At 43.7% G+C, this 15,370-nt stretch overlaps 1 protein-coding gene across 3 annotated transcripts in view; it reads left to right on the forward strand.

The window, feature by feature from the left end:
- Window positions 1-14,277, forward strand: part of LOC105492041 (forkhead box O3) — a 126,408-nt gene extending 112,131 nt beyond the window's left edge. For all 3 annotated transcript variants that reach the window (XM_011758879.3, XM_071096268.1, XM_071096269.1), the window contains one exon: window positions 9,304-14,277. The gene's annotated coding sequence lies outside the window, so the exon portion shown is untranslated. The remainder of the gene's footprint in view (window positions 1-9,303) is intronic.
- The last annotated feature ends 1,093 nt before the right edge of the window (window positions 14,278-15,370 follow it).

Below are 15,370 nucleotides of genomic sequence, written 5' to 3' on the forward strand. Positions count from 1 at the left end.
TGTTGAGTACCTGCTGGGCACAGGGGGCAGAAGTGGATAAAAAGGGTCCCTCCCTTAAAGAATGCGTGGCCTAGTGGGCAAAGTGGTGGCAGTGGTGATGACAGTTTGTCGTAGAGCCAAAGTCTGCCTTACAAGGTTGGAGCAGAGGCGCATGTGGTGTGGCGGACTGATGTGCCCGGTTTTCTGGGACAGCCCTGCATTCAGGGCTTCTGTTCCATGATCACACGGTCTGTCCCACAAAAACACAGACCCTAAGACTTGAGGAGTTGCATACTAACAGGTCAGAGTTCAGGCTGAATCCAGATGCTGGTTTCTTTTAAAAGCTCTGCAGAGCACTTTATGTTTGATTTCCAGAGCTGGTGAGTTCATCACGGTTGGACATGAGCCGCCCACTGCAGCACACTGTCCCTGGGGCTCTGCTCTGAGGGAGCTGTGGATTAGAAAAGCCTCCCCTGCAGCCCACTCCAAGTTGAGTGAGATCCTGTGGGACGGCAGAGGAGCCGTGGGACTTGCAGCAGACGGCTGCCTTTTTCATGGCAGTGTGTCCTGGAGTCAAGTCGCTCATCTCTCAGTTTCAGTTTGCTTATCTATAAAACGAGGTTAAAATTAAAACTGGCCTCACAGAGCTCCTAGAAGGGCTACCTCTGATATGGGCTAATGTCTTTTGGCACCTTTTTAAAAACGTTATTTAATGTTTATTGTGATTTAAAACAGCTCCAGAGGTTAATAGTGGAAGCAGGAAGCAGCCACGCCAGTCTTCAACTATGGGCAGAAAGAGTGACTGTTTTCCTCAGTGAACTAGACTCAACTGGGTTTTTCATTAAAAAGGGATCTACAATTACCTGTTGGTGTGCAAACTTTTATTTCCAGAGTCGACGTCCCTTAGAAGTTCTGCCTACCAGTTTGGGGGTACTCATTAGAGGGGCTGTTAAACGGTCTCCCCAAAGCTGGTGGTTTGTTTATCTCTTATTTGTTAACTGTGATACAACTTGGGGTTCAGAACTAATGCTACAGATGTTGTGAGGAGAGCTGTATGTGGTATCCAAAGTGCTCCATTAGCATCTTTAAAGGATCGCCTGGGAAGTCCCAGCTGTCTGGCTTCAGCTCTGCTTAGCATGGGTACTCATCGGTGTCCACAGAGGCTAGCAGCAAGCCTCGCTGAAGGAGACGCCCCACCCTGCTCTTTTCAGCTGCCTCAGAGCCTCAAGCCTGAACCTCTCCTGCTGTTGGGAGGAATCTGGCAATGCCATCTTTGTCTTCCCAATGCCAGTCATCCCAAGCCACTCAGAGAGACCAAGAGCCATTGCAGTCCCTCCTAGGGCTGTCTTGGAGCAGAAGGACTACCACATAATAGCGTGGTTTTGGCAGTAGTCTGGCCTTGGGTCTCCCCAAAGCTGGTGGTTTTTCTCTTATTTGTTAACTGTGATACAACTTGGGGTTCAGAAAAGACAGTCACTGCACCCTTAACATCTCTTCCAATTCTAAATTGAGTGAAAACCCAGAAAAAAAAATAGGCTGTTCTTCTCTAGGCGCTTCTAAATAAGCAGCAGCCAGGCCTGGGACGAAAATATACCACCCTGTAGAGCCACTGGACACTGGGATGCAGGTCTTTTGTGTCTTTCCTGCTCAATAATAGATGTGCACCTTAGTTTTTAATTTTAGGTCGACTTTGTTTTTAATAGCCTATTTTTTGCTAAAATCCATGGCATTCATTTATTAAAGAACAGGATCACTTAGTCACGAAGTCTCAGAGGGTAATTCCAGTGTTTCTGAAGGCTGAAACTGTAATTGACAGTCTTGGTTTGATTGAAGGTTTGGATGTCAGTATGTCTCCTCTCTCTCCCTCCCTCTCCTTCTCCCTGTCTCTTCCTCTCTCATCCTCTTTCTTCTTTCTCTCCGTCTCCCTTCCCTCTTCTTTTCCTGCTTTGACTCTGATGAAAGAAGTCTGAGCCATAAGGTTGTGGGGGGTTTTTGTTTTATTATTTTTTTAAATGTGTTTATGTTTGTGTGGAGTATTTGACTTGAATCCTTAGGGGAAATCAGTGACTAAGAAGAGAAGACCAGAGGTAGGAGTCCAACAGTTCTGAGGTTGAAATTTTCAGTTAATTTCCACTAGGCCTTCATTTCTGTATTCACCACTGTAATTACTTGGAGCTTTCATTGGTCATTTGTATGTTCAAAAAAGATCAGACAGCAAGACCGCCCAACCTAGTTATAAGTAATCAGAAAGTGTCGTCTGATAGACCTGTTAGAAGGTGGCCCTAATGTTTGTTTACCTGAAAATGCTGCCTGCCCACCGAGTGACACAAACCAAAGCACTGCCTGCCCTGCCCGTCACGTTCTACTCAGACTGTCCTGCTGGCTGGGGTGGGGTGCCCCGTGGGAGGCAGCCCCGGCCGGCGCTTACACCGTGGTGCAAGTGCAGGCCAAGCTGTAAGAAGAGGGGCACCGGGGCCACACGTGCAGATTCCCTTCACTACTGGAATATGTATGCCTGGCCAGACTGCTGGCCTCAGGGTGCTCCTTTGTCTCTCTCAGTCCTGGAGCCACCTGGAGTCCCTCTCAGTTCCTCTGTTGCACTGGTGTGATGGTTGTTACATGACCACCATCTGTGTCACCTGTCTGTCCTGGTCATACCTTACAGGTGGTTTGGACTATTTGTAGAACTTAACTAGCTGATTCTGTGTTTTCAGTTTCAGAATCACTTGGAAAAATTACATTGTCTCTCAAAATCCTGTGTATCTAAAGCAGGAAAAGAGGACTTTAGAGACGCTCCCTTCACTGTCTGGTAGCTCAACCCTGAGATGGGCTGGCAATTACACCTGCACTTCCGCCCACCCTCCAGGGATCCAGGGCATCCCAGCCTGCACACTCCTGTCATTCATCCCGGCCCCGCCCCCCACATACACACACCCCAGTAAGTGCAGTGAAGAGTCATACAGGATAGGGTCACACCCAGCGAACATAAACATCGTGATATGCAGGTCATGGTTGATGACTCTGAACATTTCCTCCTGTACTACAGTTCCCTGTTATTTTTAAACGGTGAATCACTTTATTGACAGCAACTTGAGACTTAGAGTAGCAAGTCTCTTAATTTGGGGGCTGGTGATAAGGATATATATAGTGGGATATACAGAAAGGATGGGAGAAGATAAACTTTTTATTAAATACTTGAGGATGAGTTTAATGTTAAAATTGTGCCTTGTATTGATTTCATCTGTAAGAAATAGGAGTTTTAGAAATTTAATTATTGGAAACCATCCTTTTCACAAAAAGTGCCACAAATCCTAGGTCATATCCCACCAGGCAGTAGGTTCTGCCTGGACTCAAACTAACTCTTGGCAAATATGAGTCGGTCATGGAAGCAGTTGCAATGAAAGGACGCTGAGTGTTGGAGTTGTCAGAGAGGAAGAGGGTTCTTCCAGGAGGATGGTTCTGTCATTGATTCAGCCAACATTTATTGTGCATCCGTTTAGTACTTTCAACTTACCAGGTTACTTGGGACATCAAGAAAATTGTGTTTCTTCCACTGGAATATTTGAAGAAACACAATTTTGATTTGATTTGAAGACTTTGCTCAGCTTTCAAGGAGTTCAACATGTTGGGAGCCCCTGAAAAAGTTGCCATTTCCGGCACATTATGATTAGGTACTAGGTGAGTGGCATAAGAATTGAGTCAAGGATAGCATAGGGAAGGTGGGGCTGGAGGAGCCATCTGAATGTGTAGGTGATTCGCATGCGTGGTAAGAAGAGCCGTCCAGGTAAAGTGTCTTTGAACCTGACCCATCAGACAAGCGGAAGGTTTGTTCCCAGAAGCAGTAGTGGGCCTTAAAGCATGGATGAGGACAGTGGAACTTGATCCCACAGGCCTTTACCAGCTAAGTGTTTTGGATATTATAATAAAGTTAAATAACCATAAATTCAGAGAGGATCGAGACACCCTTTAAAGGCTTTTTGCCTAAAAACTGGGCCTTTAAAAAGAACAGAATCTAAAACTTTACATACTATTATATGTGGTTTGCCAATCTAAGAATCTTAAGAAAATACTAAATCTCTGCAACTTTGCTGTTGACGGTAAATCAATACCTATCATATTTCTGCCATATTAGTATTCATAGTTGACTCTGGATATGTGAAGAATATTAGTTAACATAATCCCTGCCTCAGCATCAAGTCAGAGATAGGGTATTCTTAAACTTACTCTAGCCATCAATAATCGCTAAAGTTAAGCAACAGAAAAGCTGGTGCTCCCAGCAGGTGACCCCCAGCGCTTTGTCCCTCAGCTGTGAAGTATGAGGATGACTGCCGCTCTCCCCGTGTGTCTCCCTTGGGTTTTATCAGCACAGCACAAAGGCTGGCTGGAAGGGCAGTCTACTCCAGGTCTAGGCTCTGAGGTGTCCTGGAGGCGAAGGCTCTGGAGGGCCCTGTCACCAGCCTTCCCGGACTGGTTCTCCTGCTGCCTTGACCAAGCCCAGGAGTTACTGGGAGGCAGTACAAGGCAGCCTTTACACAAGTCAAGCTTGTGTTTTACACAAATGAAGGGGTTTTGTTAATAATGTGTATAGTTGTGTACCTTTCTAGTATCATCCTGTCTTCTTTGCCATGGAAAGCTCATTCTAAGCTTCCCTGTAACATCCTCACTTTCTCCACAGGTGCTTTACTTGCCTGTTAGAAATTACCAGAGTCAATGAGGTAGGTTTCCTGGAAATTTGACTTTCCTTTAGGGAGGCTCCTCAGCGGAATACAAACCTGGCCGCCATCCTGGCTTAAACTTCTGTACCTGTTGTTTCCCTCATAAACTGTTCAGTGCCTGAAATGGCAACTTGACAGCCTTTGCCAAAAGGGATTTTAACAGAGCTACACCTCCTAAATGTTCCTGTCTGGCAGGCACGGAGGATGTCTGTTTGGTGTGCATCGCAGGCACAGGACTGGATTCTCATCGACCAGGCCCCTGCCGTCAGCGACCATCAGGCTGGTTCCCATGAACCTCTCTAACTCTTTCATCACCCATTTCAATCTAGAAGATATTGAAAAATGACCAAATTAAGCCAAAGCGTGGTATGCATTAGCGTGTTTTCCTGAGCTGCATAAGTTTTGCCTGGAAGATGAACTCCAAGGGACTTGTGCCATTTTGGTGCTCCAAAATTAGATGTGGCTGCCTAACCCAAGACCTGCAAAAGCATTGTTTTCCTGGGGTGACACCAGCTACCCAAGCCTTAGTGGATGCTGGCAGATGACTGTGGCTCAGTGGATTGAGTGTCCCTGAAGTTCCTCTGGGAATGAAGCAGAGATGGCATCAGGCAGACATTTCTTGGAGTGTTTGAATAGAAATATTCAAACTCTGAGACCCACCCCTGTCGTCGGGAGTCCATGTGAGACTTCCTTGTCAGATTGCATGAATATCAATTCCTTTTCTATCCTAAGTGTTCCAGATTTAGTCCCCGGCTTGCTCCAGGGGTTGAAAGTTTGGCTAAAATTATCTTTCTTTTTAAAGAACGAGGAAAGTGGTGTTTCACTTTATTTTTACTTGTGGGGCAAACTTACCTCAAATCATCTAGTTCTGTCTAGCTAGGAAAACAGTTGATAACCTTCATGGATTTGTGGATGTGAAGGTTCCAACTTATGATCTCTTTTTTCTTCCATGTCCTATTTAGTATTGGGTTCCTGTTCTGTTCTTCTCTGCCAAGAAGATAAAAACACTACTGAAAAAATTTTCACAGTGGATTAAGTTGTGGGAGGACAACAGTAGGAACATGTATGTTGTTATGCTGTGTGTAGTTTTTGGAGGCATTTTCCTTTCTTAGAGTATCATGTGATTTATGGTGATAATTAGGCAGAAACTTGTCTTCCCTACAGATGCCAAGATTATAGAGGGACTTGCTCTCACCAGAGACCAGATGACAGCATCCAGAGATATTTTTAGAATGGACCTCATCATTTATTTGGTCTCCGCATTTCATTTTCTTTGTATCAACAATTGATTTCAAACTTGTTTATTGGGCAGGGAGGGGAGGGAGGACGTCTTCCCCTATTAATGAAAGCCACTGATGGGACATTTTTGTATTTATTGTTAATTGGCATATTGCCCAGTAGTTGCAAAGTGAACTATAATTCCATCAGCTGTATGCTTTATGTTCTTTTCAAAAGTTTTACTTAATCTGATGTGTTTTCTTACAGCATTTTAAAATTTTATTTATTTATTTTGAGACCAGGTTATGAGACTAATTTTTGTATTTTTGGTAGGGGCGGGGTTTTGCCGTGTTGCCCAGGGTGGTCTCCAACTGCTGGGCTCAGGGAACTCACTTCAGCCTCCCAAAGTGCTGGGACTTACAGGCGTTAGCCACCGTGCCCGGCCCCTTAATCCGATGTGTTTTTAAACTAGAATTGCATCAACACATACACATAAATCTCACAGTTAACTAAATAACCTTATAACTAAAATGTCATACTTTCAACAATTTAAGAATGACATGAGCTTTCTTAAAAACCCATGAAACTTGCACCCAAGCTAAGTATCATTGACTTTCCCAGCTCAGTAGCTGGGTTTCATCACTTAAAATACGCTCCCTCCACTCTTCTGTCCTTGACTGAATCAGATAAGCATGTACAAACATTGAGCCACAGAAGAGCCATTAAAAATCTAAGACAGATGAGCTGCTGCTTTCCTTTTGATTATTTTTATTACCCCAGTTTTCATTGTGAATGGTGATTCTGGTGTTCCTCTGAGAAGGATAATTGTATTTCTGTTCAACATTTATCTTCTATATTTTCAGTGTTTTACAATCTGTTTTCCTTCTGTCACAGAGGAAACCAGTGGCCTTTCTGTTCTCTGGAGTGGGAGTTTCTGTATTAAATTTGCCCTCTGCAAGAGTTGCCTCGATACCTGGGCCAAATCCTCTACCAATTCAGCCTGTAAGCACCAAGGCGATTTCCTGAGCAGGCCTCCCTGGGAGGGCATTGCCTGGGAGACCTCAGAGGAAGCTGTAGAACATAGGTTCACAGGTGACCCCAACCCCATTCTACAGAAAGGAAAAGTGGTGGTTCGCACATTTCCTTTTTAATAATGGAGTTCTCTGAAGATTTGGGGCCTTTTGATGAAGGAATGGATATTAAGCCTGGGGACTGTGGTTGGTTGGTGCTTTAGACTGTCCCACATGGGCCTCCTACCCCTGGCTTTGGGGTGATGACCTATTCTGCTCAAAACTGTGCTCTGTTAGGGGCTCATGGGTGTCCTCTGTCCTCTTCCTTCCTGTGTTGGCCCTGCCCACATTGAAGCAAGCCACACCCCCTGTGTCTGTACTTGGGGAATGAAGTGTGTCACCTTCCCATTATGCACTGGCTTCTGTGGCTGCATAATTAATACCCAAGGGAACTGGAGAGGGGTCTGAATTAGATAGTACTTTACAGCTTCTCCCTCGGCGCTTACAGTAAGTCAGGATAGGGACTTGGGGATGGGAGTCCCCGATGACTGATCGCATAGTGATGTTGGATGGTGGTTTATTAATTGTTCTTGTGCAGGAAAAACCTCTGGAAGAGTCCAGAGGACTGTGTCTGTGAAACACTATCTAATCATTCATACTTTACGGGACGAGGTAAAGGAGTTAGAATAGCACTGACTTCAGCAAGCTACGGTCTTCACAGATGATGAGATCTAGTATTTACTTTAGCTTTTACTCTCTCTAGAACCAACAAGTCATTATTTTATAGTCCAAGATAATATTATCTAGTAGCTTTACAAAGCAAAGAATGCCCCCAAAACACCATCAGCCAGGGAAACTAAATCCTAGGAATAGGCAGGAAGAAGAAAGGGGCTGCTTTTTCTGCCTTATTGTCCCTGCCTCCAGTAAAACAACCTTAATTCTTCAATTTGGAGCTTTAACAAGGATAGGTAAATATCATAAATACTAAGTCCTGCTGTGTTTGCAAATACTGAGAGTGAAAGGTAAGATTGCCAGCAAGTGCAGAGTCACAGAAGAGATTGAAGCTACAGTACATGCATGAGAATTCCTGATGACCCTGCGGCACAGCCTGTAAAGGTGGGAGAAGCAGATGCATATAATGTGATTTTGTGTGTGAGTTTATTGATGCTTTTTTCATTACTTATTTACCTTGTCTAGGGAGAAAAGCACGAGTTCATGTTGTTTCACTACCACTTTTCTATCCATTTCTTGGCCTAGAGCCATTTCTTTACTACCATAACTGCCAACACTGTCTCTGTAAACAAAGAATCTTATGTCTGGAGGTCTGTCATGTCATGTCCTTTTGCTATTAAGACATGTTTATGAATATACTTTTTTTTTTCATCCTTTAACTTTTCTGGGCCCAGTGGTCACATGACATCTGATAAGACTTGTATAAATTCAGATGCTCTACGAGCACCTTTTTTGTGCCTTTCCATTGAAGACAAAAATAATAATTGGAGGCAGAATAATAATAATGTTGTTGATTATTAATGGGATGTTTTGTGGGGGATTTGTTGGCCATATATGTGTTACATAATTTTTTTCTGTGCAGATTTGTAATGCAAAAATCAAATTCCTAAACCCAGTGCATTGGCATGCCTGTAGTCCCACCTACTCGGGAGGCTGAGACGGGAGGCTCTCTTGAGCCCAGGAGTTCAAGTCCAACCTGGGCAACGCAGCAAGACCCCATTTCTTAAATTCTTAAGATGGCCCACTTAGTAATTACTTACTCTTTTTATGGTGGGGAGTAGGGGAGTCAGGATTACCCACACACAGCAGTGCAGGCTTATTAAGGCCTTTATAGAAAGTGGCCATTTCATCTCCCCTGGTGTTGGGGTATTCAGGGAAAGGGGTGGTAAGCAATTCAGTTAGTCCACATAGCCAATAGGGAAGAACCAGAAACGTATAACTCATCTACTTAGGGTGACCGGCTCTCCTTATTTTAGCATGGAAAGTCCCATGTCCTAGGAAATCCCTCAGTCCAGAAGTCTAGAACAGAATCTTATCTGCACCTTGAATGTCTAAAAAGAACCCCCAAAACACCCCTAATATGGCTTTCTTTGTTAATCTCCCAAAGTGAATGATCCCATTCCCTTTGGGCTTTTCAACTTCAGAGCATTTTGTAATAAGAACAACATAAGAAATAAGGTAAGTAGTCTTTGTGCTGTGTCCTTAGGATTTCAGACCTTTGAAACTGGCGTGGCAGAGCAGCTTTGCTGTGCCAGCCCTGGGCTCTGAGGTGGGTGAGGGAGATGGGAGGCCTTGACAGGTGGCCCTCAGGTGTCCACTGTTGCTGTTGCAATGCCCTTAATCTCTGGTTTTCTTTTCTCCTCCTTTAGACCCTCAAACTGACACAAGACCTACAGAGAAAACCCTTTGCCAAATCTGCTCTCAGCAAGTGGACAGTGATACCGTTTACAGCTTAACACCTTTGTGAATCCCACGCCATTTTCCTAACCCAGCAGAGACTGTTAATGGCCCCTTACCCTGGGTGAAGCACTTACCCTTGGAACAGAACTCTAAAAAGTATGCAAAATCTTCCTTGTACGGGGTGGTGAGCCGCCTGCCAGTGGAGGACAGCACCCCTCAGCACCACCCACCCTCGTTCAGAGCACACCGTGAGCCCCCGTCGGCCATTCTGTGGTGTTTTAATATTGCGATGGTTTATGGGATGTTTTAAGTGTTGTTCTTGTGTTTGTTTTCCTTTGACTTTCTGAGTTTTTCACATGCATTAACTTGCGGTATTTTTCTGTTAAAATGTTAACCGTCCATCCCCTAGCAAATTTAAAAACAGAAGGAAAATGTTGTACCAGTTACCATTCCGGGTTCGAGCATCACAAGCTTTTGAGCCCATGGAACTCCATAAACTAACAAATTACATAAACTAAAGGGGGATTTTCTTTCTTCTTTCGTTTGGTAGAAAATTATCCTTTTCTAAAAACTGAACAATGGCACAATTGTTTGCTATGCGCACCCGTCCAGGACTGAACCATGCATAGGCAAAACGAGTGGAGCACAGCATCCGGCCCAGTGTGTTTCCAGTTCTGAGTCAGGGTGATCTGTGGATGGGACCCCAGCACCAGGTCTACAGGTGCCAGATCAGTAGGGCCTGTGATCTCCTGTCAGTGTCTTCAGCTAATGTGAACAGTGTTGGTCTGCTGGTTAGAAACTAGGATATTGATATTTTCAGGAAAGAAATCAGCTCAGCTCTCCACTCATTGCCAAATGCCACTAAAGGGTTTAGTTTTAAGGAGAAAGAAAAGGAAAAAAAAAAAAAGTAGTCCTGTTTTGTTTTGCAGAACAAATGAACTTACAGGTGAGCATTAAGCTTGCAGTGAGAAATGTGTGAAGAGTAAAAACCCAAGTCAATGCTGAGGCAGTTCTAACTTCACTGTTTTCCTAATACACATCCTTAATTATTTTCAGCCTTGCTGTGTATAATCTGATCTGCTAGAAGTGTATGAGTGAGAGGCAATAGCATACAAACTGATTTTTTAAATATAAGCTTAGGTTGTAATTGTACAAGTGACACAATGGAAGTACAAAATAGGGCAGTTTTAACTTTTTTTTCTGCTTCTATGGATTTCATTTTGTTGTGTTTTCAAAAAGTTATGGTGCTGTATAGGTGCTTTCTGTTTAACCTGGAAAGTGTGATTATATTCGTTACCTTCTTCGGTAGACGGAATAGTTGGGACCACCTTTGGTACATATGAAATTGGTGTAATGATGCTCTGATTAGCACAGCATATGCATACTTCTCCAAAGTGATATATGAAGACTTTTCTTTGCATAAGAAGCATTAGGCATATAAATGTATAAATATATTTTATCATGTACAGTACAAAAATGGAACCTTATGCATGGGCCTTAGGAATACAGGCTAGTATTTCAGCACAGACTTCCCTGCTTGAGTTCTTGCTGATGCTTGCACCGTGACAGTGGGCACCAACACAGACGTGCCACCCAACCCCCTGCACACACCACCGGCCACCAGGGGCCCCCTTGTGCGCCTTGGCTTTATAACTCCTCTGGGGGTGATATTGGTGGTGATCACAGCTCCTAGCATAATGAGAGTTCCATTTGGTATTGTCACACGTCTCCTGCCTCGCTTGGGTTGCCATGTTTGAGCGATGGCCCTGTTGATTTCACCCTGCCTTTTACTGAATCTGTAAATTGTTGTGCAATTGTGGTTATAGTAGACCTGTAGCACATTGCCTTTTCTAAACTGCTACACGTTTATAATCTTCATTTTTAAAGTATGTATAATTTTTTAAAGTATGTATTCTATTCATATGTTCTGCTTGTCAGTGAGCCAGACTTGCTTACTATATTCCTTTATAATAATGCTAGCCACTTCCTGGATTCTTTAGTAGTATGCTGTATGCAGGAACTTTCCAGTAGCAGTGAAGGAGGGTTGCCTCTCCAAGCTTCCTAAGGGATGCTGCCCTGGGTGGGGATGCATTGCAGAGGCAGTAGTAGCATGGGGGCTGCAGTAGGGAGTGAGATGGAAAAGGGTGGGGGGATAGGAGAATTCCAGAGTACTTCCAGCATGAGGGTCCTGAGAACTTCTGTCCTGAGTTCAGAGAAACATGCAAAGTAACTAACAAAATAGCTGCTTGCCTTTGCAGTTTTACAGACCCTGGGAGCCACTTTGGGAGTGAGAAAGGCAACCCTCCAATGTGTTTCAACTTTAAAATGTTGAATTCTTTTCAGACATGTGGTATCGCATTTATTCTCCTTTTCTAGTGTTTGTTGGATTTCAGGCAGAATGTCTTACAGAATGTCCTAGAACCAGATTATCATTTAATCTGAAACAGCTGAGGAAGGGACAGAGGAGATACAAGGGCAAGGCAGCACAAAACAGATCAGGAAAATGAAGAGGGAATGCTTTGGTTTTTTGTTTTGTTTTTTTTCTTCTTCAAGTAACTGAAACAGTATCTACATGTAGAGTGTTGTGGAGAGCTGAGACCAGGGCACAGTCAAGTGCAGCATAAGTACCGTGAGACCTGCCAGCCCCTGGAGAGGGTCAGCCGAGGATCTGGTAGTGAAGCCTGTCTAGGGTCCCGGCACCCTCACCCTCAGCCACCTGCAGAAAGGCCAGGCCCCCAGAGACTAGCCCGGTTCTAAAGTGGTCAGGCTGGGCAGGGGTGCTGCCTGAGCCCTCTGCCCCTTATATTGAGACCCTGCTTTCAGGACAGGCCAACTGTTGGCCACCATGTCACATCCTGAGTGAGTGTCACAGGTCCCTAACAAGAATTTTCTGATCTGGAGCATATCAGCAGAACGCTTAGCCTCAAGGGGCTGGCAGCTGTAATGTTTGATTTATGATGAGAACTATCGGAGGCCACCCTCAGCCTCTAAATAAGCTGCTCTAGGGAGCCGCCTACTTTTTGATGAGAAATTAGAAGAGTACCTAATGTTGAAAACATGACATGCGCTCTTGGGATCTGCTGTTCTCTTCACGGCTCCAGAACCTGATACCTGTTACCAAAGCTAGGAAAGAGCTTTATCACAAGCCTTCACTGTCCTGGCATGAGAACTGGCTGCCAGGCTCAGTGTACCCCATTAACTGTGAATGAATCTGAGCTTGGTTTCCTTGATTGCATCCTCTGTGATATAATGATTGCTGAAACACATTTTAAAAATTCAGAAGTTTGTCGCTCCTGTTAATGGGAGGATCATTCACACATGTGTAGTACAAGGCAGACTTTGTGTTTGTTTTTGGTGTTGATTTTTAGCATTGTGTGTGTTGCTTCCCCGCCCTGAGGAGAGGACACCATGGCTTACTACTCAGGACAAGTATGCCCTGCTCAGGGTGTGATTTCAGGTGACTTCCAAACTTGTACACAGTTTAAAGATGGTGGAGACAGATTTTGCCTCTGCCTAGTGAACCCCACTTAAAGAATAAGGAGCATTTGAATCTCTTGGAAAAGACCATGAAGAATAAAGCAGTCAAACAGAAGTCCTCCAGGTTGGTGCGAAGGGCTTGCGAGGGGAAATAAAAATGTTATCCAGCCTGACCAACGTGGGAGAAACCCTATCTCTATTAAAAATACAAAACTAGCCTGGCATAGTGGCGCATGCCTGTAATCCCAGCTACTCTGGAGGCTGAGGCAGGAGAATCGCTTGAACCCAGGAGGCGGAGGTTGCAGTGAGCCAAGATCACACCACTGCACTCCAACCTGGGGAACAAGAGTGAAACCCCACGTCAAAAAAAAAAAAAAAAAAAAAAAATGTTACTCATCCTCTCTCAAAGCAAAAAGGAAACCCTGAAAGCTCTGAACTCTAGTTTTATTTTTCTTGCTGTATTTGGGTGAACATTGTATGATTAGGCATAATGTTTTTTAAAAAAAAAAAAAAACCTTTTTTTTTTGGTAGAAATGCAATCACCAGTAAAGAGGTGCGAAAAAGCCAGCCCCTCTTGGAGACTGGAGAGGCAGAGGACTACTACGGTAGGCGAAGTTCTGATGGAATCATGCCTGTCAAATGAGATCTTAAAGCAGATGCCCAAATAAGAGAGTATATTATATTTTATCTAAATCTTAAGTGGGTAACATTTTATGCAATTGAAATGAATGGAATATTTTCCTCTTGTTTAGTTGTATCTGTTTATATTTTTCTTTGATGAATGATTGGTCATGAGGCCTCTTGCCACACTCCAGAAATACGTGTGCGGCTGCTTTTAAGAATTATGTGTCTGGTCACTTATTTCTCTAAAATTATCTCATTGCCTGGCAATCAGTCTTCTCTTGTATACTTGTCCTAGCACATTATGTACATGGGAAATGTAAACAAATGTGAAGGAGGACCAGAAAAATTAGTTAATATTTAAAAAAATGTATTGTGCATTTTGGCTTCACATGTTTAACTTTTTTTAAGAAAAAAGTTGCATGAATGGAAAAAAAATCTGTATACAGTATCTGTAAAAACTGTCTTACCTGTTTCAATTCCTTGCTCATACCCCATGTAATCTAGAACTAAATATGGTGCGTGGCCATATTTAAACACCTGAGAGTCAAGCAGTTCAGACTTTGATTTGAAGCACCTCATCCTTCTTTCAATGCGAACACTATCATATGGCATTCTTACTGAGGATTTTGTCTAACCATATGTTGCCATGAATTAACTCTGCCGCCTTTCTTAAGGATCAAAACCAGTTTGATTTGGGAATCTTCCCCTTTCCAAATGAAATAGAGATGCAGTACTTACTTTCCTTGGTGTTTGTAGATATTGCCTTGTGTATTCCACTTAAAACCGTAATCTAGTTTGTAAAAGAGATGGTGACGCATGTAAATAAAGCATCAGTGACACTCTGTCTTACTCCAAGAAGTCTTTTGTTCTCCCTCCCCCTTTCTTGAACCCTAGGAATAAAATGGCAGTTTATCTCCAGGTCTCCCTGTGGAATTCCCCCACAGGCTGGGAGAGGCACAGAGCTGAGAGACTATCGCGAAATCTTTAAATGAACCTACTACACTTTTTCTCGGGCCCACTTCTGACCTCCACAGACAACTTAATAAAGGCAGATTTATGGCGTAGTTCATGGTGGCTGATAGCCACTTTTGGCGTGCTCTGAGTCGTGTTGCCCAGGAAGCTTGGAATAAGTAGGGAGTTGGGACTTAGAGACGGCCCTCACTGAGCATCTGAGGTTTTAACTTGTCAGTTGCTTGACCTGGATGAGGTCCTCCTCACATGAGTCCAACACAGGAACGTTGGTCGGCCACAGTGCCCTCCTGCCCGGCCTGCATACTGAAAGTGAGACACGACCCTTCAGGTTTCTGGTGGCAACAGTAAACATTTCCTCTGTGTGTACCTTTAGGGCCTCTTGAGTTAAGTGAGAGGGAACTCCACCTATTGTAAAACTATTCTTAGTAGTCTGGATTGTGTGTTTCATTTTAATAGCCATATAAAAGTTATTCAGATGATATAGAATAAGCAGGGTCTACTTTAAGGTCCCACATAATAGGTTCTTACTTCAGATCAAGGAGGTGAAAGATTTTAAAGTTGGGAATTGGGATAAATTCTGTATTGGTGGAGACTCATGCTTTCATAAATTTTTCCTCACCATTGTTTTAATTACTTACAAAGGTAAAACTTCACCATCTCCTAATGCCAAAGCCTACTAGGGATGGGTAGTTCACTAGAGATTACTTTCCAATTTTTATTCTGTCTTCCAGAGGATTAAAGATGGAACTCTAATGCCAGTTGTGACAAGATTCTTAGTAGAGAGTTCTCCAAAACCAGGTAACAATGCAACCAAAAACCAGTAAGTTAATTTAACGACCAACAGTTACGAAGCCCATCTCCAGTGTGGCAGTGGGCCAGCCTTTGTGATGGGCACCAGGAGAACGAGGATCTGCGCCTGCCCTGCAAGAGTGTGTGGTCTAGGAGGGATCTGTCTGCTCCACC

This window comes from Macaca nemestrina, chromosome 5 (genome assembly GCF_043159975.1).
Source record: "Macaca nemestrina isolate mMacNem1 chromosome 5, mMacNem.hap1, whole genome shotgun sequence".
NCBI classification, from domain to species: Eukaryota; Metazoa; Chordata; class Mammalia; order Primates; family Cercopithecidae; genus Macaca; species Macaca nemestrina.